Below are 19,236 nucleotides of genomic sequence, written 5' to 3'. Positions count from 1 at the left end.
CTGCATGACGAGGCTATTTTGACTGCTGTTTTGTGGCAACGTACAAGCGTCTGGATTCACAGGCCTCAACAGGTAACACCAGCGCAACAATATTCTGATACAAGGGGGGTTCAATAAGTAATACAACACTTTTTTCTCGGCCAATTTCGGTTGAAAAGAAATGCAAAATTTGTTGTGGAACGTGGTAGAATATTTCCGCTTCAGCCACTATAGTTCTATTAAGTTCCGATAGGTGGCGGCACTAAATACGTAGTCTTCAAAATGGCGTCTGTAATGGAGGTGTTACGCGCGGTGTAGCCGTGCGGATTGAGGCATCTTGTCTACGTCTACGTCTACATTTATACTCCGCAAGATAGACAACGGTGTGTTGCGGAGGGCACTTTACGTGCCACTGTCATTACCTCCCTTTTCTGTTCCAGTCGCGTATGGTTCAAGGGAAGAACAACTGCCGGAAAACCCCCGTGTGCGCACGAATCTCTCTAATTTTACATTCGTGATCTCCTCGGGACGTATACGTAGGGGGAAGCAATATACTCGATACCTCATCCAGTAACGTACCCTCGCGAACCTGGACAGCAGGCTACACCGCGGTGCAGAGCGCCTCTCTTGCAGAGTCTGCCACTTGAGTTTGCTAAAGATCTCCGTAACGCTATCACGCTTACCAAATAACCCTGTGACGAAACGCGCTGCTCTTCTCTGGATCTTCTCTATCTCCTTTGTCAACCCGACCTGGTACGAATCCCACACTGATGAGCAATACTCAAGTATAGGTCGAACGAGTGCTCTGTAAGCCACCTCCTTTGTTGATGGACTACATTTTCTAAGGACTCTCCCAATGAATCTCAACCTGGCACCCGCCTTACCAACAATTAATTTTATATGATCATTCCACTTCAAATCGTTCCGTACGCATACTCCCAGATATTTTACAGAAGCAACTGCTACCAGTATTGTTCCGCGATCATATAATCATACAATAATGGATCCTTCTTTATATGTATTCGCAATACATTACATTTGTGTATGTTAAGGGTCACTTGCCATTCCCTGCACCAAGTGCCTATCCGCTGCAGATCTTCCTGCATTCCGCTGCAATTTTTTAATGCTGCAACTTCAGTGCATACTACAGCATGATCCGCGAAAAGCCGCACTATCTACTAGGTCATTTATATATAGTGTGAAAGCAATGGTCCCATAACACTCGCCTGTGGCACGCTAGAGGTTACTTTAACGTCTGTAGACGTCTCTCCGTTGAGAACAACATGCTGTGTTCTGTTTGTTAAAAACTCTTCAATCCAGCCACACAGCTGGTCTGATATTCCGTAGGCTCTTACTTTGTTTATCAGGCGACAGTGCGGAACTGTATCGAACGCCTTCCGGAAGCCAAGGAAAATGGCATCTACCGGGGAGTCTGTATTTAATATTTTCTGGGTCCCATGAAGAAATAAAGCGAGTTGGGTCTCACACGATTGCTGTTTCGGGAATCCATGTTGATTCCAACAGAGTAGATTCTGGGTTTCCAGAAATGACATGATACGCGAGCAAAAAACATGTTCTAAAATTCTTCAACAGATCGATGTCAGAGATATAGGGCTATAGTTTTGCGCATCTGCTCGACGACCCTTCTTGAAAAATGGAACTACCTGTGCTCTTTTTCAATCATTTGGAACCTTTCGTTCCTCTAGAGACTTGCGGTAAACGGCTGTTAGAAGGGGGCCAAGTTCTTTCGCGTTCTCTGTCACGATCCGCGCGGCTTCCCCTGTCGGAGGTTCGAGTCCTCCGTCGGGCATGGGTGTGTGTGTCGTCATTAGCGTAGGTTAAAGTTAGATTAAATAGCGTGTAAGCTTAGGGACGGATGACCTCGGCAGTTTGGTTCCATAATACCTTACCATAAAAAAAAGAAATGTGAGTGTTTTCGAAACGGAGAGCTCCCACTGTGTTCCTTTAGGCGGAAAATCAGCGCATCGCAGATATTCATAGGCACACGCAGAAAGGAGATCTGACACGGAACAAAAGCACGATGATTAATTGTGCGAGGTGTCTCTCACCATCGCAACAATATCGGGGAAACCTGTCGACCTTCCTGCTTGCCGGTTGCACACAGCTGTGACTCCTGCAATTTTGGAAAATGGGGACCCTCTCATTCGAGGTGATCGACAGAATACAATCAAACACCTCGTTGCACAACTGTTGTTTCTGTTGGTAGTTCTGACACTAGAAAGATTAACGAAGAACTGCCAAACTGCTTACGCGCTACGAAGCTGTTTGTGCCCAGTTTTCTTCGAACATCGTCACGGGTACTGAATTATGAGTTCATCACTTTGAACTGGAAACAAAACAGCAATCCATGGAGCGGTGCCACACCACCTCTCCTCCGAAGAAAAAGTTCAGAGCTGGACTCTCAGCTGGTAAAGTCACAGCGACAGTCTCCTGTGACGCTGAAGGGTTATTCTGTTTCTAGTCTTCTCTCATGGTACTACGATAAACTCTGCAGTTTATTGCACTGCCCTCAGGAAATTGAAGAATTAACTCCAGCGTATTCATCGCAACGAAAATATGAACGAACAACGCAATGCCGCACACATGTCTGTGCACCCGAGAGAAGCTCACGCCACTTCACTGGACTAGTCTTCTTTATCCACCTTACAGCCCGGATCTGTCACCTTGGCACTTCCACGTGTCTGGTCCAAGAAAGGATGCACTCCATAGAAGAAGCACATGGATGATGGGGAGTTTATTGATGCGTCAGGACGTTCGCTCCGATGTCAACCAGCAGAGTGGTACCACGTAGAAATACAGGCCATCCCTATAAGGTGGCGTAATGCCGTGGGTTGAACAGATATTAGGTTAAAAATAGGTTTTTGTATCCAAAAGAGTGGAGAATAATATGGTGTGTTGGAATCGTGAATCAAACCAACCTGTTTTAAGAGAAAAATGTGTTGCTTTTCTTATTGAACGCCTGTCGTACGACGAAGAATACTCCTCAAGTTGTCAGGAGAATATCGCAGCGTATCTGATGAGGCACCTAAAAGTGGTACCTGAAATATATGAATCACTTACTGCACAAAGGCAACTATTCCACAATTAACAAAAATTCAGTTTTTTGACGATTACGTTTCAGAATGGGTCAATGTATAGTTTACTGCAAAAAAGGGAATCTTTTTACACGAAAACGCTAGTCTTGTGACGCCGTTAATTTTCCGTTTACTGCAGATGGGGAACTAGCCTGGGACGTGATAGAAGGAAGAGAGATACAATACAGTGGATGAAGTTGTTGAAGTCATAGAATATTCCTCAAAAAATTATAGCAAGTTATCTATTGTTCATATGAACAGTGGTTAGCACAGTGGACTCGCATTCAGGACGACGGTTCAATCCCGCGTCCTGCCATCCTGATTTAGGTTTTCCGTGATTTCCCTAAATCGCTCCAGGCAAATGCCGGGATGGTTCCTTTCAAAGGGGACGGCCGACTTCCTTCCCTAATCCGATGAGAACGATGACCTCGCTGTTTGGTCTCTTTCCCCAAACAACCCTACCCATCCCAACATGAACTGAACTGTAGCCATATGAAGGTGGATTCTTTTATCGACTTCTTTTCGTGGTAACCTACATTTTATAAAAAAAACCTGCCTAAGCGGTGATTCATATGGTAAAGTCGTTTCTAGGCACCGGAAAGGTTTCTCACTATTTCAAAGTGCCATAAGATACGGTAACCTCTTCGCCCGAAAAGAGTTACGTGCAACATGGATATTTCTGGCCTGACGATGGACAATTTTAGGTTGAGAAAAGCTGTATAACCTTTGCAGCTCCTTTCAAAGACAGCCTACATATCTTTACTGCCTATAAATAACAAAAATGTGGATGACATTAAGAAATATTTGGTCTATATCTGTCAAGAAAAGGTGCAGTTTTGGAATTTAGTCACATCGTGGCCGACAAAAACGGCATCTCCTGGTGTTGGTTAAGGTAACTAAGTCATTCAACCAAGAAAAACGTCAAATATTATTCAAAAACGTGTAACAAACAAGGTTTACTATAGCAAAAACGTTTGTGTGTACAACTCTATTTTAAAACAAGTTACTTAACACAAAAATCAGTTTGAGAATCCAGTGTGCTGCAGAAATTGAACGTGTCCCTCTATTTCCCCTTATGCTATACTTGACTTTAACATGTATATAACAAGCAAGTTCATCAACATCAAGAAACCAGAACTACAAGTCACGTTGCATTAAACCAGTTGTATCCAGTTTTTTGTCTCTTCCGCAAAAGTAGGAAATGTGTACATGTTGCCTTTCTGCAGTAAGTGGTTTATGTGGTGTCACCGCCAGACACCACACTTGCTAGGTGGTAGCCTTTAAATCGGCCGCGGTCCGTTAGTATACGTCGGACCCGCGTGTCGCCATTATCAGTGATTGCAGACCAAGCGCCGCCACATGGCAGGTCTAGAGGGACTTCCTAGCACTCGCCCCAGTTCTACAACCGACTTTGCTAGCGATGGTTCACTGACAAAATACGCTCTCATTTGCCGAGACGATAGTTAGCATAGCCTTCAGCTACGTCATTTGCTACGACCTAGGAAGGCGCCATGTTCAGTTACTATTGATATTGTGAATAATGTACAGTCAAGAGCGACGCTCATCATTAATGGATTAAAGTTAAATAGTCCACCAGCTACGTCCGTTTTTCTAAATTCTAATTTCATTGTCCTGTTCTAGACCTCACGCCAGCCTGCGTGAGCTAAAACGCGTGCGTTTCGGCTTCCTCTAATAACACGGTGTTGGCTCTCCTGCCAACCCACAACAGTTTATATACATCTCTCATACAAAACCAGCTAATGGTTAAAGAAGGGCAGCTATTACTGTGGAGTCACATATCGATAAAGTAGCCAACGAACTTTTAAGTTTTTGTCTGACATCGACAGTGGTCGTGCGGGATCTGGGGGACCCAGTGATGCTTGCCCACTGAGGCCTGCTTCCAGTGGCTCTGTACTACGAACGCCCTCTGCCATCACAATGTAGGACGGCTGGCGGCAGCTGACATAGCCACTTACACTTGGAACTTCTTCGCCACGACGCTATCGTTCGCACTGAGTACAGTGAGCCTCCTCCTGGTTGATATTGTTATAGCTGGACTCTTGTTCCTTACTGCATTATTTGTAAGAACTCGACATATTAAGACAGGTCGCTCTTGCAAATGATTATGACCCAGATATACACTCCTGGAAATGGAAAAAACAACACATTGACACCGGTGTGTCAGACCCACCATACTTGCTCCGGACACTGCGAGAGGGCTGTACAAGCAATGATCACACGCACGGCACAGCGGACACACCAGGAACCGCGGTGTTGGCCGTCGAATGGCGCTAGCTGCGCAGCATTTGTGCACCGCCGCCGTCAGTGTCAGCCAGTTTGCCGTGGCATACGGAGCTCCATCGCAGTCTTTAACACTGGTAGCATGCCGCGACAGCGTGGACGTGAACCGTGTGTGCAGCTGACGGACTTTGAGCGAGGGCGTATAGTGGGCATGCGGGAGGCCGGGTGGACGTACCGCCGAATTGCTCAACACGTGGGGCGTGAGGTCTCCACAGTACATCGATGTTGTCGCCAGTGGTCGGCGGAAGGTGCACGTGCCCGTCGACCTGGGACCGGACCGCAGCGACGCACGGATGCACGCCAAGACCGTAGGATCCTACGCAGTGCCGTAGGGGACAGCACCGCCACTTCCCAGCAAATTAGGGATACTGTTGCTCCTGGGGTATCGGCGAGGACTATTCGCAGCAGTCTCCATGAAGCTGGGCTACGGTCCCGCACACCGTTAGGCCGTCTTCCGCTCACGCCCCAACATCGTGCAGCCCGCCTCCAGCGGTGTCGCGACAGGCGTGAATGGAGGGACGAATGGAGACGTGTCGTCTTCAGCGATGAGAGTCGCTTCTGCCTCGGTGCCAATGATGGTCGTATGCGTGTTCGGCGCCGTGCAGGTGAGCGCCACAATCAGGACTGCGTACGACCGAGGCACACAGGGCCAACACCCGGCATCATGGTGTGGGGAGCGATCTCCTACACTGGCCGTACACCACTGGTGATCGTCGAGGGGACACTGAATAGTGCACGGTACATCCAAACCGTCATCGAACCCATCGTTCTACCATTCCTAGACCGGCAAGGGAACTTGCTGTTCCAACAGGACAATGCACGTCCGCATGTATCCCGTGCCACCCAACGTGCTCTAGAAGGTGTAAGTCAACTACCCTGGCCAGCAAGATCTCCGGATCTGTCCCCCATTGAGCATGTTTGGGACTGGATGAAGCGTCGTCTCACGCGGTCTGCACGTCCAGCACGAACGCTGGTCCAACTGAGGCGCCAGGTGGAAATGGCATGGCAAGCCGTTCCACAGGACTACATCCAGCATCTCTACGATCGTCTCCATGGGAGAATAGCAGCCTGCATTGCTGCGAAAGGTGGATATACACTGTACTAGTGCCGACATTGTGCATGCTCTGTTGCCTGTGTCTATGTGCCTGTGGTTCTGTCAGTGTGATCATGTGATGTATCTGACCCCAGGAATGTGTCAATAAAGTTTCCCCTTCCTGGGACAATGAATTCACGGTGTTCTTATTTCAATTTCCAGGAGTGTAGTTAACTTCATACGTAGCAAAATTAAAAAGAAGATGAAAAGGAGCGAGAAACGGCAGGTAAAACCGACATCCGAAAAGGGTAAGTACGCCACTATGAAATATATAGGCAAAACGTCAGATAAAATCGAACATATATTCCGAAGAAACGGGGATAAAATTGCATTTAGGACTACCGATAATTTAGAAAGATAGTGCGTCATAACTTTCCACAGAAAAGTAATGAATATAGTAAATCGGGGGCCAATAAAATGTCATGAATGCGAAAAAAGCTATATCGGACAGACAGTCATCTCCTTTGATGTAAGATCTGGAGAACACACGTATCCCAGTAATAAGACAGCGCTAGGCTTACATATGCAAGAGGGGGTCATAATATTGGTAACATCGACGAACAGCTTGAAATTCTATATGAAGTTACAAAATTAAACGATTAGACATTGTAGAAAAACTGGAGATTTATGTTACGAGACGCAGAGAACCGGACAAACTCCTCAATGAAAAGAATGAATTTGCAACAGACGCATGCTTCAACATTTACGACAATCTGTTCACCTGAGCGAATCGTTTTTACTACATATGTGCTTCAGCTGAGGATGGAGCCTTCCGGCGGTCGAGTATTGCACTGTCTACTGCGGGCCGCAGCAGATGTCAACAACCTTTAAGGCGTAGGAGCGTGCCATCCACCTGCAGCAGAGAACTACACTCGTCGTCCTGCCAGTGTCATCCCTGCCGTACTAATGGACAGCGGCATCAACAGGCAACAGCAATCGGGCGTCAGAAATACACTCTACAAGTGCTACTACTATAGCAATGTTTTCTCCTTGTTCTCAAATGTTATTTCACTGATTTAACGATCTGTTCTGTAATTTTAAATTTTACAGACATTTGACTTAAATATTAATAGTAAATTTGTCATATTTTAGTCTTTTGAAAAATAAAGACTATCTTATAGAGGACGCGCGCATCTAGCGCAAAGAGGGGGAACAAAATCTAACAAATTTCTTACCAATATAAGACCGGTGTCTTACATTTTATAGCTAGTTCGACAACGCATGAACCTGTGTTCACTGTATGTCGCCTTTAGGTATAAACTATATGTATTTCGTATAAATTCAGCTAGATTACTAATATGCCTGGTTAAATATTGCACTTATTTTTAGGTTTTAATATAAATTTTCTTTTGTATTGTTATAGAATCTGAAGATGGTCATTGTATGGCCAAAACCGGTTATGACTGTGTCATAAGAATGTAATTTCGTCTGTAAATAAACAAAAAAATTTTAATCAAATGGTTCAAATGGCTCTGAGCACTATGGGACTTAACCTCTATGGTCATCAGTCCCCTAGAACTTAGAACTACTTAAACCTAACTAACCTAAGGACAGCACACAACACCCAGCCATCACGAGGCAGAGAAAATCCCTGACCCCGCCGGGAATCGAACCCGGGAACCCGGGCGTGGGAAGCGAGAACGCTACCGCACGACCACGAGATGCGGGCAAAAATTTTAATCGGTTTTCTCATTTATGCTCATGTCCAGCTTTCTTGCGACAATAGCTGCCACACCATTCTGTAGCACACTTCTCCTTACCATTGTGCACGAAGATGTCCAGCCGGCCGGAGTGGCCGTGCGGTTCTAAGCGCTACAGTCTGGAGCCGAGCGACCGCTTAGGTCGCAGGTTCGAATCCTGCCTCGGGCATGGATGTGTGTGATGTCCTTAGGTTAGTTAGGTTTAATTAGTTCTAAGTTCTAGGCGACTGATGACCTCAGAAGTTTAGTCGCATAGTGCTCAGAGCCATTTGAACCATTTTTTGAAGATGTCCAAAACAACTACCAAGTTGATTAGGTTAATAGAGTGCACGCCGAAGGCCGAAAAGAAGTAAGAAACCAGATCTTCTGTCCCGAGTAATCACACTGGGATGGCGCTGAGGAAGGAACGTGTAGCCTCAAGTTAATCGACAATGTTGAAGAAAGCCTCGATTCACTGCACCCGAACGCTCTTCAGGACCAATCAACTTCTTAATGCCATGCACCATGTACCTGTACCGCATCGTAAAGGAAGAAATAAATGTATTTGTTTGTGGGTAATTAAGTTCAGTATAAGTGAGTATAGTGGAATACCTTCTGTATGCGGACATGGCTGGTGTTAGGCATCGACAAGAGACTGAGCGTCGAACATTAGATCTCAAACAGAGTCTGTACAACCTGGCAGACCCTCGATAACACAGTTCAAGTACAGATACAAAAGACTGCTAGGCTTCTGGGCACATCATCACTTAATCAACTACATCACCGTGTACTACTAGGACAGCAGCAGCTCTGTCATATTGGTCTGCATACCAAAAGAACCCGAGAGACAAGGGTGACAGGGGTCGTCACGCAGCAACAGACCAGATTGTGCACTGCTTAATATCTGAAGCACTGCAAAAGAGGAGAGGTAATCGAAATTAAACTTCAGTTTTGTGTGTGATGTTATTTCACTGGTTAAAACTCGAGTATTTATAAAGAATTTGCCAGTACGAGGTCACTTGTGAGTACAACTTTGAACACTCTCTGGTCAAGGTGCGCCCACTGATTCGTTCGGGGAGGACGTTACGCAGCTGTTGTGTGGTCTTGTGACGTACCATGGACTACAACTGTTGTAATGTTCCTTGTTATTCTCCATACTGCCACTGGGATGGAGTTGATGTCCGACCTGGTCCCACACATATTCTCGATGGCCACCATAGAACCTCAACATCATGCTGACATTTCATAGAGGTTGTAATATTAGTATCTGTTTAGATAGCTTAAATAAACTTAAATTCGATAATCTAACCATGCAGGCTCATAAAAGCCATATAATGTGTGTAAAAATTTCTTAGATCGTCGCTGAACAGCGACCACCTGATATTTCAAAGAATATCTTAGGCGCCACGGTGCAGAATACGAATTGTTCATAAATTGTATAGAGATATTTTGTGTTTCTCATTTTTTGACAGCTGAAGAATTGTAATCCTCTTCTGTTACCACAGTCCTGATATATTTTTTAAAGGCGGCGGACGCGTACATGGCGTTGTCCGCAATCACTAATTATTTATTATAAAATATTACTATTGTGCAGTGCTATGTAAGAATTTATGTGTGCAGCTAGGATGAAATGTCGAAAATGTTAATGGACTCTATTTAAAGAAACAGCCAGCATGATATAAAACTGAAATATATGGAGCCTATTGTTAGCAATACTGACTAAGGTAATTAAATTGGTTATTGTGTTCTCAAATGCTGTAGTGCCTGCTTATTACTTAAAATATTTCTATGTTATTCATCTCCAATTAATGACAACAGAAATAACGGTGTTTTTATAGTTTTCATACAGCTACCACGGACCGACTGCATGTCGGCAAACGTTGCAGTTAAGGCACAAGGCGCATTGCTATTTACCTTGTTTGTGTTTTAAATCCAGTTTCTTTTAATGTGTGGTGTAGTATAGCAAAGAAAAATTCCAGCTCTGTCTGGTCCCTGAGATTTCTCTGTTCGTAGCTGCTATGTCTCATATCCGGTCGTGGTCGAACATGATCACGACACAAATAAATTAACTGGCAGTGGGAACTCTGTTCTTGATCTCGAGAACGCTACGCCTTGTGCAAACGATTTCAGATGACATACACTCCTGGAAATGGAAAAAAGAACACATTGACACTGGTGTGTCAGACCCACCATACTTGCTCCGGACACTGCGAGAGGGCTGTACAAGCAATGATCACACGCACGGCACAGCGGACACACCAGGAACCGCGGTGTTGGCCGTCGAATGGCGCTAGCTGCGCAGCATTTGTGCACAGCCGCCGTCAGTGTCAGCCAGTTTGCCGTGGCATACGGAGCTCCATCGCAGTCTTTAACACTGGTAGCATGCCGCGACAGCGTGGACGTGAACCGTATGTGCAGTTGACGGACTTTGAGCGAGGGCGTATAGTGGGCATGCGGGAGGCCTGGTGGACGTACCGCCGAATTGCTCAACACGTGGGGCGTGAGGTCTCCACAGTACATCGATGTTGTCGCCAGTGGTCGGCGGAAGGTGCACGTGCCCGTCGACCTGGGACCGGACCGCAGCTACGCACGGATGCACGCCAAGACCGTAGAGTCCTACGCAGTGCCGTAGGGGACCGCACCGCCACTTGCCAGCAAATTAGGGACACTGTTGCTCCTGGGGTATCGGCGAGGACCATTCGCAACCGTCTCCATGAAGCTGGGCTACGGTCCCGCACACCGTTAGGCCGTCTTCCGCTCACGCCCCAACATCGTGCAGCCCGCCTCCAGTGGTGTCGCGACAGGCGTGAATGGAGGGACGAATGGAGACGTGTCGTCTTCAGCGATGAGAGTCGCTTCTGCCTTGGTGCCAATGATGGTCGTATGCGTGTTTGGCGCCGTGCAGGTGAGCGCCACAATCAGGACTGCATACGACCGAGGCACACAGGGCCAACACCCGGCATCATGGTGTGGGGAGCGATCTCCTACACTGGCCGTACACCACTGGTGATCGTCGAGGGGACACTGAATAGTGCACGGTACATCCAAACCGTCATCGAACCCATCGTTCTACCATTCCTAGACCGGCAAGGGAACTTGCTGTTCCAACAGGACAATGCACGTCCGCATGTATCCCGTGCCACCCAACGTGCTCTAGAAGGTGTAAGTCAACTACCCTGGCCAGCAAGATCTCCGGATCTGTCCCCCATTGAGCATGTTTGGGACTGGATGAAGCGTCGTCTCACGCGGTCTGCACGTCCAGCACGAACGCTGGTCCAACTGAGGCGCCAGGTGGAAATGGCATGACAAGCCGTTCCACAGGACTACATCCAGCATCTCTACGATCGTCTCCATGGGAGAATAGCAGCCTGCATTGCTGCGAAAGGTGGATATACACTGCACTAGTGCCGACATTGTGCATGCTCTGTTGCCTGTGTCTATGTGCCTGTGGTTCTGTCAGTGTGATCATGTGATGTATCTGACCCCAGGAATGTGTCAATAAAGTTTCCCCTTCCTGGGACAATGAATTCACGGTGTTCTTATTTCAATTTCCAGGAGTGTATAAACTATCACATACAGTACTTAAGTTTTCTGAAAAGTCTTTGCTCTTTCCGCCAAGAAGTGGTGCAGAACTCACAACACATTCCTGAATCTTCACAAGAGAATGATACTTTAAATAAAATATTAATATTTAAAAAGAAAACACCACAAGGTATATTCCATCTGTTGACGAGCTTTGTTTTGTTGTAACATGGCAGCACTGTACATTCGCATGAGAGATGAAACATCAGGACTAATGATGTCTGTGACGTGCCGTTGTGCTGTGAGAATTCCATCAGTCTCAACCAGCAGTGACTTGTTCTCGTATGGCGAGTTCAGTTGTGAATGTATTGCTACACAATATGGTGATCCTCTCTTGCGGTGGTCTTGATCGACCGGAACCTTGACGAGGAGTATGCCTGCCCCCACATTCCCAAGCAGTCTTATACTGAGCCACTGTCACACCAGAACGCCCCAAAAATCTGCATATTGCACGATTAAATCACATGGCCAAATATGAGCACGTTTCAGCGTCAGTCAGCTACTGAGGACGCCGTCACAAACGTGCACGTGACAGCTCCGTGTCCTTCAAAGTGATCGCTTGTTATCTGACGCTGTCGCGCCCTTTATACACCCTACCAATCTTGGTGGCAACACTAAACTCGGACAACACTACTGTGCTCTGATGGTAGTTATTTGTCACAGAGAATTGCAACTCTAAGCGTTTACATACCCACCGATGGTGTGCGCGTGTTTATGTTACGCTGATATCGACCATGTCTTCTGGGTGATTCAGGTTTTGTTAGGAAATGTATATGGCACTGCGAATTACGACCAGAGGATAATTCTTAACAGCTAGCAAGACACCAATAACAACGTGTGGACAAAGAGCGCTATTCACACAAACATTAACATAATCTTCAGTTTCTCTTACGTGGATTCGTGAATGCACACTTCTTACAATACTGTAGCGACAGATTTCGACAGAATATTACTAGTTAGTGACGTCATTTCAAGATAACTGATGCCAAATTATCGACATGGCGGAAAGCTGTTGACGTGTCGCTCGTATTGTAGAACTAACAGGTGTCTGAAAAGTAGCTGCGAAGATGTGGTAATCATTACATGAAAAGGAAGGCAAAGAGTTCAAAATCCTTGTAGGCATAAAGAAGGTAAGATAGGGACTTTTTGTATGCCAACATCGGAAATCCCATTATGTGAAATACAGAAATGGGCTGGAACCTCAACTTGCCATTGAATACGAATTCTGCACGGATCCATTTCGTATGCATTACTGCAGTTCTGCAAGAAAGCCTGCTATTTTATCTTGTCAGGAAGAAACGCATCTAGTGTTTTGTCTCTGACAGTTCTGAGCTGCCAAAGACTTGCAGAAACTGTAGGTATGTTCGGACGAAAACGTTGTTCCTTCGAACGATGGTAGGAGGTTGGTTTCCTTCGTAGAGACCCGATAGGATTCACTTCTCCTCAAATTACACTTGTGTGCAAAACTTACGCGTTTTGTTTTTGGTGTTCCTCTGCCGACAGGTGACGTTTCAGCCGAAGGCGTGAGCTTGGGTATGAGAAGGTGGTGTCACATGAAAATAATCCCAAACTACTGATTTACAAGCCGTACTCAAAGTTTTCGGGGTCGCTGCGGCGATTGTTAGGGTCTTAATGATTTTTGTGTTGGCGCACAGTCGAAAAGTATGAACACAACACTGCTGCAGACATTTTGGAAATTTTTAGCGAAAACGTACTCTATAGGAACCTATACAAGGAATAAGACGTGAAAACTCGGATTAGGTAGAGACTGTTACCGTCTAGGGCATAAGCTTTCTGTGACAGCAACACTTTGATACACTCGTGGAGGCTCGCATTCATTAATATTCGTGCAGCTGCATACGAAATTCTTATCTGCCTGCCGTTGTTAAACAGAAAATTTAGTACGTAACTGCCTTTTATTATACATTCGAAATGTATAACGAAGACTAACCTCAGTTGTACAGAAATATTAAATTCAAAGATATCTCCATTGCTTTTAATGTAGTGTGTCAGGAGATTGATTGATATCAATGATATCACTGGAGAAAGGAGCAAGAAAAAAATTTAATTATTTATTATAAAGTTCCGTTGCACGGTTATTACTTGAGATATAATGAATTCAATATGAAGGAATTCCGGATACATAATTATATAAACATTTTTTTCCTTTTTGGGTGGATTTGTCTGCCCCAAGTATTTCAGTAAATACGTACGTCAGTAGCTATATACATCATAATTTATCTTTCCAGAAATGTAACTTGCCAGCATTTCAACTGAAATCTACTGTAGAAATTATTTTTAACACATGTGTATATTCTAGTGACGTAACTCCGACAGCACCATCAAATATCTCTTTTAAAAGAAACTAAGGTCTCGTTTTACAAGCATTGCAGAATTCAGTGAAACATTTCTGTATATATCTATTTCACTATACGGTTTCAAGTCAGTCTTCTGAAATACGCTTCAACATTCCATTAGAAACCAAATAACTGCGTACGTCTCCTAGCATAAAAGTTAGATGGGAGTTCCTTCTAAAAGTTTCAGATTTTCCTTTTGGAGCCGCCTGACATCAGAACTCAGACATACGACTGCTCCCTGGAAAATTCTCATTAAGTTCGTTGCAAGAGTCTCATTCATGAAGAGGGTATTCATTAACGTAATTCAAGTAATATCTATAGAAAACTTGTTCACTCACGTAGACCATCTAAAGGCACCAACTTGCAGAACAGCATTAGAGAAACAGGACGACCTCGAATTTGTTTGTGACAAACGAACCTAAAATACTTGCTACACGTGTACTACGGAGGACCAAATTCCTGTAAGCTGCTGCTTCTTGTCGTGTTGTAACTTGGTAGAGTGCTACGAAAGTTGCACTAGAAACAGAAACTAATAATCGATTAATTCACACTTTTTTCTTTTCTAAAACAATTGATTTTCAGATACCGACAGTTGTATACTGTTTTGGTCAGCAGTTTACATGTATGACATGTAAGACATACTCCCACCCATTTATCGCCTTTTGCCTTCCATGAATACGTCGTTAATATGCTGGAAATGTGATGGTAGATGGCCTGTTTCATAGGTTTTGACAGATACTGCAATATCTTTGTAATCTCTATCACGCCCACAGTTTTCGAAAGAATATTACTGACTCTTCCATATTTCCTTCTTCTCCCCTTATGTCATGCTACGGATTAATTCTCCGTTGTACTATCCTTCGATGTCTGTTATCTTCCCTTCTTCGACACCTAAGAAACATTTTTCACCGGTACCTTATAGCTTGATACACTAACATTTTTCGTCTCGGAAGCTACATTTTATCACTCTCTAAGCAGAAAAGAAGTTTTCCTGTGATTATCTCTTTCTCTTTTTCATTTTCTTTACATATCTCGCTCATGAAGTGCGATTTAACTTGATTGCCTAACCTGTTAACTTCGTCCTTAAATAATCTGCACTTGATCTTAACATTTTTATATTTCCTCTTTCATCAATAGCCTGGAGTATTTTATGAATAATTATTTCTTTCCGCTGATTTCATTGTACTACGGTTTCCTCTCCTGTCTTACATGTTTCATCCATAATTAATTTGTAATCGTCATCTATCGACAAGCTCTCTATACTTCTTCTTAGGTCATTGGCTACTGTCTCGTAGATTTTCTATTTAATTGTATTCTGTTTATCCTTCTCAAATATTGCCTTTTGTTCTTCTCAAATACTTTATGATTGTAATCTATTCACACACACCGGCGGGTTTCCCAAGTTCCGTATTTGATTTCTAAGTGCTTTTTAATCTGCAGTGTAGGCCAGTCACTTTTTACAAGTGTCTCTCGATACGTGATGCTATGATCTGACTCTGAATGAGTGTTTAAAGTTACCAGACAGGTAAAATAAGCAATCTCATATTCAACCTCAGGACAGAAGTGTAGCCATTCTGTCTACATGTGTACAAGTGTAAGGAAGTTTTCTAAATGTTTGCGTAGCATGTATCTGAGCTGGAACGTGGGAAACAACCCAGTGTACGCATATTTGGATGTGAGAAACCGCCAAAAAACCACATCGAGACTGGCTGGCATACTGACCCGCCGATATAGGTTTAGCTATAGCTATATTCGATCCGGGAGCGGCGTATTTCCCTTCCCAATAGAGGTCGCGTTAACACGAGCGGGCCAGCGGCTGTGGCCGAGAGGTCCTAGGCGCTTCAGTCTGGAACCGCGCTGCTGCTACGGTCGCAGGTTCGAATACTGCCTCGGGCATGGATGTGTGTGATGTCCTTAGGTTGGTTACTTTTAAGTAGTTCTAAGTCTAGGGGACTGACGACCTCACTTTATTAAGTCCTATAGTCCTTAGAGCCATTTAAACACGAGCGGATAAACGAGCGGGTGCCATAATCAGAGTCTCCTTTCGATTTGTGACATCTGCCGTCATTAATATCGCTGTATCATTTTGATTTAAAGGAGATAGCTAAAGGTGCAGTACTGAGTCGAAGAACACATTCGTCTGAGTAAATGAGTCAGACACGACATGAGGCTACCGAGTAGAGCCTGAGACTAGAATGGTCAAAATGTGAAACAGACAGGGTATCTCCTGCGCTTTTCTTTTTCATTATTATCACCAGTCGTTTGATTCGGTTCACCACGACTGCGTCACCTGTGCTAACCTCTTCATCCTGTGCAAACCTCTTCATCTCACAGTAGCACTTATATCCAACCTTCTGAATAATTTGTTCTAACATGTTTGTAGAACTTTTGGCTTCTATCGTTCCCTCTGGTTCAGCAACACATGTCCTACTATTCTGACCCTTCTTCAAGTCAGCGTCCCCCACATATTCCTTCTCTCACCTAATCTACGGAGAACCTCCCCATTTATAATCTTATTTGTCCCCTTAATTTTCACTACCCTTCTGTAACAACACATTCTAAATACTTAGATTCTCTGCTTTTCCTATTTGAACAGATACCATGATTCACTTCTGTTCAGTGTTACGCTCAAACGTAAATTTTAGAAATTTCTTCCTCAAATTATCGTCGTTGTTTGATACTACCAGTTCTCTTTCGCTTACGAATGCTCTTTTTTCCTGTGCTCATATGTCGCTTATGCCCTTCTTGCTTCGTCCGCCATGGGATATTAGCTTCCAAGAAAGCAGAATTCCTTTACTTGGTCTACTCCGCGGTCCTTAATTTTGATGTCAGGTTATAGATAATCTCATTTTGCTGCTTCTCGATGGTTTCGTCTCCCTTTGATTTACTTTCACTCTGTAGAATGTGCTCATAAGACTTTTCACTCCATTCATCAGGTCGTGCAAACCTTCCTCACTTTCACTGAGGGTAGCAATCATCAGCGAAAACCATCATTTGTACCCTTTCACCCTGAATTTTAATCTCACTCCTGAACCTTTCTTTTATTTCCGTCATAGCTTCTTCGATGTATACAGGGTGCTACAAAAAGGTGCGGCCAACTTTCAGGAAACATTCCTCACACACAAAGAAAGAAATTATGTTATGTGGACATGTGTCCGGAAACGCTTACTTTCCATGTTAGAGCTCATTTTATTACTTCTCTTCAAATCATATTAATCATGGAATGGAAACACACAGCAACAGAACGTACCAGCGTGACTTCAATCACTTTGTTACAGGAAATGTTCAAAATGCCCTCCGTTAGCGAGGATACATGCATCCACCCTCCGTCGCATGGAATCCCTGATGCGCTGATGCACCCCTGGAGAATGGCGTATTGTATCACAGCCGTCCACAATACGAGCACGAAGAGTCTCTACATTTGGTACCGGGGTGGCGTAGACAAGAGCTTCCAAATACCCCCATAAATGAAAGTCAAGAGGGTTGAGGTCAGGAGAGCGTGGAGGCCATGGAATTGGTCCGCCTCTACCAATCCATCGGTCACCGAATCTGTTGCTGAGAAGCGTACGAACACTTCGACTGAAATGTGCAGGAGCTGCATCGTGCATGAACCACATGTTGTGTCGTACTTGTAAAGGCACATGTTCTAGCAGCACAGGTAGAGTATCCCGTATGAAATCATGGCGGTGAATCGAGGAAGTACAGTACATACTGACGAAACTAAAATGAGCTCTAACATGGAAATTAAGCGTTTCCGGACACATGTCCACATAACATCTTTTTTTTATTTGTGTGTGAGTAATGTTTCCTGGAAGTTTGTCCGTACCTTTTTGTAACACCCTTTATATTAAATATTCCCGTCTTAACCCTTCGAACCCGAACTCTTCTTTCTTGGCCTTCCCTAGTTTCTTTTCCTCTTGGTTCTTCTACGTATTGCATACAACTAATTATTTCCTATAGCTTACACGTGTTTCCCGTTGAAATTAGTACATCTTGCACAATTTTAAATCTCTGAACGCGCCTACTACATCGATGAATCCTGTGAAGGTATCTTGATACTTCTTAGTCTTGCTTCGATCACGAAGAACAATTTCTAAACTGTCTCTCTGGCGTCTTTAGCTTTCCAGATGCCAAACAAACTCCCATCTTACAAATTCTCAGTTTTCTTCTTCAATCTTACATATACCATTCTTTTCAACATTTTTGATACGTGAACTCTTTCGTTGATTGTGAGATAATTGTTGCCCTTATTTATCTTTGTTTGCTATCTTCAGGATTGTATGAGTGTTATTTTCCTTACAGTCTGATGGTAAGTCTACAGACTCAAACACTGTGTAAAACATCTTGGATGTTGCCACTTCCCACAGTAATTTTGAAAACTGCGACGAATGTTATCTATATATTCCGATTTATTTAATCGCATGACTTCCTGGGTTGTGTTAAACTCTGACACAAATACTGGAATCCGTATGTCTTCCAAAAAACTTCAATATCTTCTTCTACAACTTCATCAGACAGTCCCTCTCGTCGTATAGGTCTTCGATGTACTGTTTCTAAGCATCCGTTCTCTCGTCTACAATTAACGGTGTAAATAATTTTGCACTCTTAATGCTCCTGCCTTACACCTCATCTCATGCGAATAATTCTCATTTGGTCCTCAGTTCTTGATTCTTGTGGATGCTGTACATCATCGATCAAAAATATCTGGGTACCACTATGCAGTGCGGAACTGATCACTAGGTGTCACAAGAGAGTATCCAGCAGTAGAGACGGAGGCGGCGAGAATTTTGTTGTCAGTGTAGAAGCTGCAACAGGAGGTTGACTCAGTCACGAGACCTCGGTGACTGAAAACGTGGACTAGTCACTGGATGTCTCCTGAGTAACAAATCTATCAGCAACAGTTCAGTTGTTCTAAAGCTGCACAAATCGACTGTTGGTGATTTGACTGTGAGGTGGAAGCGCGAGGAAGCAACAATAGTTAAATAGTTAAACTAAGACAAGGAAGACCTCATGAAGTGACCGGCAGCGATCATAGCGGAGAGTGGTTGAAAAAAAAAAAAAAGAAACGCATGAAATCAGAATACGAAAATGTTACCACTATGCCAGCTAGCACAATGACGTTGTGTAGGGAGTTGGAAAGAATGGCGTGA

The 19,236-nt window shown here is 44.3% G+C and overlaps 1 protein-coding gene across 1 annotated transcript in view; it reads right to left on the bottom strand.

Moving 5' to 3' along the window:
- LOC126189038 (peroxidasin) overlaps positions 1 to 19,236 on the bottom strand; it is a 245,209-nt gene that overhangs the window by 167,733 nt on the left and 58,240 nt on the right. The gene's annotated exons all lie outside the window — the stretch shown is intronic.

The sequence above is a fragment of the Schistocerca cancellata genome, chromosome 5, assembly GCF_023864275.1.
Source record: "Schistocerca cancellata isolate TAMUIC-IGC-003103 chromosome 5, iqSchCanc2.1, whole genome shotgun sequence".
NCBI lineage: Eukaryota > Metazoa > Arthropoda > Insecta > Orthoptera > Acrididae > Schistocerca > Schistocerca cancellata.
Note: the sequence above shows the minus strand (reverse complement) of the source record. Positions and strands in the feature narration are given on the sequence as shown.